Source organism: Piliocolobus tephrosceles, chromosome 4 (assembly GCF_002776525.5).
Source record: "Piliocolobus tephrosceles isolate RC106 chromosome 4, ASM277652v3, whole genome shotgun sequence".
NCBI classification, from domain to species: Eukaryota; Metazoa; Chordata; class Mammalia; order Primates; family Cercopithecidae; genus Piliocolobus; species Piliocolobus tephrosceles.
This window is the reverse complement of record NC_045437.1, coordinates 112572974-112580988: the sequence shown is the minus strand read 5'-3', so window position 1 is coordinate 112580988 and position 8015 is coordinate 112572974. Positions and strand designations below refer to the sequence as shown.

The 8015-nt window shown below is 51.4% G+C and overlaps 1 protein-coding gene across 1 annotated transcript in view; it reads right to left on the bottom strand.

The window, feature by feature from the left end:
• The window catches only part of COL23A1 (collagen type XXIII alpha 1 chain), a 79618-nt gene that overhangs the window by 50107 nt on the left and 21496 nt on the right, over positions 1 to 8015 (bottom strand). The window contains exon 4 of the mRNA XM_023193693.1: positions 6677 to 6703. The gene's annotated coding sequence lies outside the window, so the exon portion shown is untranslated. The remainder of the gene's footprint in view (positions 1 to 6676; positions 6704 to 8015) is intronic.

The window sequence follows — 8015 nt, the reverse complement described above, 5'->3', positions numbered from 1 at the left end:
CCAGGCTGGAGTGCAGTGGCGTGATCTCGGCTCACTGCAAGCTCCGCCTCCCGGGTTTACGCCATTCTCCTGCCTCAGCCTCCCGAGCAGCTGGGACTACAGGTGCCCAACACCTCGCCGGGCTAATTTTTTGTATTTTTAGTAGAGACGAGGTTTCACCGTGTTAGCCAGGATGGTCTCGATCTCCTGACCTCGTAATCCGCCCGCCTCGGCCTCCCAAAGTGCTGGGATTACAGGCGTGAGCCACCGCACCCAGCCACGCCCCCTAATTTCTAATAATGGCTATGACACGGAGGTACGAATGAGGAATAGGAGAGGAGGTGAAATGAAGAAATAGACTTTTAAGTTTAAGTTAGACTTAGTTTTTGTTTTTCTTTTTTCGGAAAGCAGGAAAGCATCCTAACAATTGATACCAGGGGTGGAATACAGTAGTTGGGAAGGGAGCAGCTGGGCTGGATACAGATAGGTATGAGGAGGAGAAACCAAACATCCACTCCAAGCATCCATTTCTCGGGGTGGTCTGAGAAGCACTCTCCTGCCAACACGCAGACCATCCTGGCCCCGGCCCTGCTAATGTAGACAGCTTGAGAGGCCGGCTGGTTGGTGTGAGGGAGTGGGGTCACATAGCCTGGGTGCTAATCCAGCCTTTGGCATGCAAGCAGGCCATGTCTCAGCTAAGTCCTGTCACCCTCTGAGCTCAGATTTCTCATCCATCAGGTAGGACTGAAACTACTAGCTTCCCATGGTAGGACGGCATGCATGAGTGTGCACCCAGCAAGCACTCAATACTTGCACCTGCTTCCCTGGCACACTGGAAGGGCTTTGGGAGATGAAGGGTGACAGTCTTTTCTTCTCTGTTCCCAAAGGAAGCATCGCGAGGGGGGGGATCTCCGGCCCTTTGGTAGTCTGTCTCTGGGGACAAGTGATTTCTTTCCCTTTTTTTTTTTCGAGACACGGTCTCTGCCCTGTCTCTGTCACACAGGTTGGAGTGCAGTGGTGTGATCTCGGCTCACTGCAACTTGCCTCCTGGGTTCAAGTGATTCTCCTGCCTCAGCCTCCCAAGTAGCTGGGACTACAGGTATGTGCCACTACACCTGGCTAGTTTTCGTTTTTTTTTTTTGGTAGAGATGGAGTTTCACCATGTTGGCCAGGCTGATCTCAAATTCCTGATCTCAAGTGATCCATCTGTCTCAGCCTCCAAAAGTGCTGGGATGAGCCACCGTGCCCAGCCAGGACAAGTGATTTCTATAAACACAGAGTCAAATTCCATCCCCCAGCCCTTGCCTCTGTCTTGGTTCTACTTGGTGCAGCTCTGGGAGACCTCTTTGGCTTCACCTTCTATTGTTTCCCTGTCACCTGCTCACTCACTCTGCCACACTGACCTTGAGTGTACCTGAACACACAAAGGTTGCTCCAACTTCATGACCTGCACACTTGCTTTCTCCTCTGCTGGGATCTCCCCCAAGATCTCTGCAGTTTTTTCATCATTTAAATCTCACTTCAAGCCTTCTGATTATTTAATCCAAATTATACCTGTCCATTCACCCAGCCAATACTCTCATCATATCCTTGTTTTATTCTCCTTAAAGCACATTAAATGATATCTAAGAAAAGTTTAAATAGGTTTCTGAATGTGTAAAACAAACCAGAAGGTCACTAAAGCCTAATGTTAAGAGTTAAGACAATCAAACTACCAAAGAAGAGGAAAAGCCAACATTGTGACATTGTAAATAGGAGATGAGAAGGTCTAATGTTTTCTGTGTAAAAGTAAAAGTTTACTCAAGATTAAGCCCTGAATGAGTGACAGGTGCTTTCATCTTAGTCAGAATCAGTTTAGAGAAGAAAAAAGGGCTTGTAATAAAAAAGATACCTCCAGGAAGATGACATTGAGCTTCTAATTATTCACTCCTCTCTCTCCCAGGGCAAACTCCCGTTCCCACATGGTTCTCCAAAGACTGTGACTGGGCTTGATCCATCTTTGTGCTACCCCAGGGCCCAGGCCAGGGTATGACACCCATCAGATTTGTTGAACACAGGCAAGCCTCCTATTTCTGAGACGGCAAAATCACTTTATCGACATAAATACTGATTACTACCCCAAAATGCAAGAGTGCTGTGCCTAGGGCTCCTTTGAGGGCCCAACCTTTGATTCACAATGTTCTGAGTTAAGCATTATCCCTATGCTGTTGATTCCATGATGTCTTCTGTCCCTGGACTAGTTGGGATCCAAAAGGTCTTAAACACGGGTGATTTCCTCTTTAAACCCTATGCCTGCAATTCCAACCTTTACCACGAGGTGGCAGGATTACACAAACCTTATCAAAACTAGTTTAATCTCCGACTACTTCTAATTAAAATACGCCCTAAATTAAAACAATATTCATACATATATGCATATATTTTAAAACTTATATTGGCATAGTTTTAAAAGTATAATACCCACATTTGGCCAGCATTTGGGGAAATATGCAGCATTTATTCATGGTTGGTGGGAATGTAAATTAGTATAGTCTCCTGGAGGGCAATTTGGCAATATAGATCAAAAGCTTTAAACATGTGCAAATCCTTTGGTGCAGCAATTCCACTTTTAGTTATTTATTCTAAGGAGATAATCATGGAAATAAGCTACATTTATTCCCAGAATGCTGAATGTAAGGGTGAAAAATTGTCAATATAAATAATTTAACTTTGAGACTAGTTAAATAAATGATATATCGGAACAAATACAATGTAGCCATTACATTCTCTAAGGATTTTTAATGATGCGGAAAAAAAAGTCTCATGCTATATTTAGTGAAAAAAATAGTACAAAAAAAGTCCAATGTAATTGTATTTCAAATTATGAGACTGACGTGCTGCCTACTGTGCTAAGAAGGCACTTGTAATTCTATTTTAAAGGCAATAAATATAAAAGCAAACTTGCATATAAGGAATACTAGAGGGCCAGGCGCGGTGGCTCACGCCTGTAATCCCAGCACTTTGGGAGGCCGAGACGGGCGGATCACGAGGTCAGGAGATCGAGACCATCCTGGCTAACATGGTGAAACCCCGTCTCTACTAAAAAATATAAAAAAAAACTAGCCGGGCAAGGTGGCGGGCGCCTCCCGACAGTGGCCAGCTACTCGGGAGGCTGAGGCAGGAGAATGGCGTAAATCCAGGAGGCGGAGCTTGCAGTGAACTGAGATCCAGCCACTGCACTCCAGCCCGGGTGACAGAGCAAGACTCCGTCTCAAAAAAAAAAAAAAAAAAAAGAAATACTAGAACAATCACCAAGGTAAGAGGACTTATCTGTGAGTGGCAGAATTAGAGATGCTTTTTCCTTGTGTTTTTCTCTACTGTCCAAATGTTTTACAATAAACATGCTTTTTGTTCAGAAGAGGCTGTTAATGAATCCTTGGGAGCAGAGAGGATAGGCCAGCCTCTGTACAAGGAGGGCTTGGACAGGGCGAGCCGGGCCCTTGTCGGCTCTGACTTCCTCAAGTCCACAACCTGCCCCACAGATGTGGGTGGCCTCTATGCCCCGTGTCCTCCAGCCACTCCTATCAGGTCCACATACAGACCTCGCTTCAGCTGAGGGAACCGGCCTGAGTTAATCCAGAAAAGCACTGACAGTCTCCACCACCGCCCCCAGCCGGACTCTATCCTTGCTCTTACAAAGGGATAAGATATGGGCACAAAGAGAAAAAAAAAGAAGTCTTCCCTGAGGCCGGTCCAGAAGTTTACTAAGCTACAAAAACAAACAAAACCTTTTTCTAAAACTGACCATTCTCTAAGTTGTTTTTCCAAATATTGCAATTTTATACTGAGTAGATTAAAACGCTTTCTGAAATCCATCTTTTCTTCTCTTGAGACTGTCAACGACGAGGAAAGATAGCAGTATTTATGGAAGGGCTGCCACACACAGGACTGGACGCGGCTTCTGTGCCTGACACTCATTTAACCCCAGCTCTGCAGGTGTCATCTCCCCAGGCCCAAGAGGTCACGTAGTCGGCCCAGGTCCACGCAGGTGACTGACTCAAAGCCACGGTGTCCTCTGCACGAGGGGCTTCGGAGGTGGCCCAGGCACTTCAGCAGGAGGCAGTCATCCTGGCCTCTGGGATGACCACATGGAGCCATCTGCAAATACACCTCAGGCTGAGAGCTGGGCAGAGCCCTCCTGTCCTCCACAGGCCAAGAGAAAGGAATTTCTGCTCAGGACCTGGGCCCGGGAGCCTGCAAAAGATCCCCCTCTTCCTTGAATGGGGCTGCTTTTCCTCCTGCAGGGGACGCTGAGCGGGGTGTCTGCCCTACCCGTGGGTCTCACAGAAGGAATGGCCCGGGTGGCGGTGCGAGGACGAGGGGCTTGGAGGCGCATAGCTGGGCTTGCTCCTGGTGCTGGCGACAGGAAGGCCCTGAATCCAGCCCACCCAGGGAAGACGCCTACCTCCGTGTGGAAATGGGGGTCTGCGTGTAAGCTGGGGCTGGGTGACCTCAGGGAGAAGGCCATCATGGGCTGTGATACCAGCTTCCCAGAGACTTTGAGGGGTCCCCTCACCCCTCACCAGGCCCAGCCTGCTCAGGCTTCCCAGTGACTGGGGAGCTGCTGGTAGGACCAGGGGCACGGCTGCCAGAGCTGTCTACACACAGGAAGTGGGGGGGCTTGCTGGACCCCAACTCTCTTCCTTCCAAGAAAGCTAACAGTGTCAAGCCTGAGGGACACCTGCGGGGCTCCACACACATCCATCTGTCCATTCCCAGCCCCGACAGTGGCAGCGCTCTTTCTCGAGGCCAGGCCCAGGTGTGAGGGAGCCCGATACCACCTCCACACTCAACTTCATCTTTAATTCCCGACAGTCCTATCACGGCCCCAAGGACAGCAGCCCCGGTTTGCCCTGACTCACGTTCTGGGTGCTCTAAGCCAAGGGCCTTCCTTTCCTAAGGCTTCACAGCGAGTAAGCTGCAGAGATGAGAACCATGCCCAGCTACTTAATCCACACCCAGACTCCTGCCTGTCGGCCGTAGGGCCAGCTGCCCACCCCACCCAGCTGGGTCCTGGGAGGAAGGAGTGAGGGAGAAGAGGCCTCTGTGGGACGCAGACCCTGGCAGCTGCTCTGGTGTGACTGAGAACAAGCCCCCTGCCCCTCCCCCGGGTAAGCAGGCAGCATCTTCTCTGATGCTTGAGGCTGTGGCTGTGGACCGCTGGGTCACTCTTTGCTCAGAGGAAACAATGGAGAAGACGGGGAGAAAACCGCTCACCCACTCCCCACCCTCTCCCCTCTGGACCTGTGAATACAAAGTAACCGGGGCAAAGGGAACTGGGTCGTGCCAGGAGTGGTTCTGTTAGTCTCCGGTCCTCCCGAGCTGGTACTGGTACGGCGAATAATGCCAAGACACGGGGCTGAATTTTGCAGCAAAAGCCTGTGCTTCCTCAAGACGCCGGACACCTAAAGGTCCGGGCTGCCGTGCCCAGGAGACGGAAGCCTGACCCCTGCCTAGTCAGAAGAGCAGCTGGGGACTGTGGCAGGGCCCTAACCCCAGTGTGTGCCATGGGATGAGGGTGGGTCACAGCTGTTTTTCACATTGCATTCTTACTTCCGCGGAGTCTGAGAGGCCAGGCTGTTTGTTGCTGGGGGAGCTGCCCTGACTGCCTGTGAGATCCCAAACTTCACTCAGCCCAGCACGGGGCCACTCTGGCATGAAGTCAATGTTCCCCAGAATTACCACCAAGTCCTGGAGGGTTGGATTTGTGACACATTTTGTGCCTTCATCTCTGCATTCACAGAGCAGAAAATTAAAGCTCAGAGAAGGTGAGCACTTTCTCTAAGGTCACTCAGCCAGGAGGAAGCAGAGTGGACGCCACGCCAAGTCTCCCTGGTGCTGGGGCTGGACTCCTCGTCTCCACTGCAGGACCAGGGACCACCCCTCTTCATTGCCAGCCATCCTGACTGCACAGATCTGGCCCCTGAATCAGCCAGCATTTCCCTCCTTGCGTCTTCCTGCCCTGGAGGCACAGAATGAATCTGCCCCTCCCTTGATGGCCCTGCCAATCTCTTCTTCTGCTGGGCTCCCCCTACTCTTTCTGATGTCTCAGGACCTCCGGATGCTGCTGCCACGACCCTCAACCCCCGCGCAGGACCTGGCGGTGGCACAGCCACGCTGTGTCTTGCTGCTGATATGGCACTCACTTGGCCTGGGTTGGGACATCTATTCCAAGAATGTGCTAACTTTTGGGTTAATTTTAAGAGATCTGCCAAGGGATGACACCACAAGGCCAAACTGGAACCAGCCAGTCTCCTGTTATCAAGTGACGATGAGGAGCGGTGGCTGGGACAGGGAGTCCTCCGCCCACTGGGAAGAGGCCCAGTCTGTCCAGTGGAGCACGCCACAGTGCGGGGGCTGGACTGCTGGCTCTTGGCTGGACTTACTGAAGAAGCAGTGCTAGGTGGACTCAGTGCCACCCAGACACCTGAGCGAGGTGCTCTGCTTTGCCTCCAGGGCAGCCCTGGAGATCTGTGCAGCCCTGGAGCTCACGCTAATCCCCTTCACAGAAAGACCACTACTGCTGAGGAGCAGAGGAGGAGACGAGGAGGAGATGAGGAGGAGACAGGAGTGCAGACAGAGTTAAATCAAGGCTCAGGGAAAGAGTATTGGTTTGAGAGAAAAGGGCGAAGAGAACAAAAAATAAATGACAAATTACCGGGTAGCCATCTCGTCCTGATTGCCCCTGTGGTAATTAATATGTCATTAATAATCAGACTTTCGGCAGAAACCATATGGCAATACTTAGAGCTCAATCAGGGCCCAGTCCCACGCCACCCCCGACAGCTGGCTGGTGACTTGCTCTGAGGGGAGGACTCAAGGGCTCCAGGGGTCTTGGGGGCAGAGCAGCCCTTTCCTGCCTCGGAGGGCCAGGCTGGTGGGACCAGGCGCCTCGGGGCTTCATCGGGGTCCCAGGCATAGTCACATGAGTGTCCTCCCCACGCTGGCCGGGCAAAGGGTAAATGCCACGTGGGGACGTGGGGTTCTGGAGGGTGGAGCCACAGCCACATGACCCAACCAGGAACTGCAAATGCTCCTTAAACTGGGCCTGCAGAGAGGCCTGGAAGACAGCCTGCTTCCTCTCAGTTGCCACTGGGATGGGGTGAACCAAGAAAGCAAGCCTTAGAAGCCAGGACTACGGGGGGTGTTCACTGTGGCTGGAGGCTTCTCTGCCCCCTAGTTCTGGTCCCTGGAGCAGAGACCACCCTGCCTGGGTGCCACACTTTGGCACCCATCTCCTCGGTCAGACCCTTGCAGGTTTTGCAGCTCGAGAATTTCTGCATTTGTTTAATCCATTTAATATTTTCACTGCCAAGTTAAACAAACAAACAAACAAACAAACAAACAAACGACACTCCATAGCCCCTGGCATTGGGTACTTCAGCAAGTTTACCCACGCCAGCCTCCCTGAGACGGCCAGGAAGAACTCAGCTGCCAAACATTGCTTGAGGCCAATAAATCAACACAATCCTGTTGGCTTGCTTGGCTCACGGTGGGGCTACATGCACCGAGAAGCCCAGATTCCGAAGGGCACCGACCAGGAAACGAATCACGGTACGTGGAAGTAAAAAATAAAATGGTTCATCTGAAAGGAATTCCTTGAGAAGGTGGGTTTTGGCTCTGGCTGACTGTCAGTGTGCTTCTTGAATGGATTAGTTGGGATTTATCGGGCTCTGAAAAACTGACAGCGTGAATCAAAGGCAGGCGCATCCTTTGCCCTGGAGAATGAATGGGATTTCTAGGGCCACGTGCAATCCCTGCATTCAAAGCTGCCTCTGGCCGGCCAGAAGTTCAAGGGAGCCGCCCAGTGCTTCCCTCACACCCTTCACACCCCTCACAAATGCACTGACATTTCCCTCCTGTTCCCATGCAATGCCTTCACCAGCCAGCTGTGCTCACAAGGTCTCAGCTGTCTGATCCACATTCTGGCAAAGAAGAAAAAAGAACCCCAGGGTCTAGTGGTCAAGCCCGACTCATTCCTGGGACAACTGCCTGAC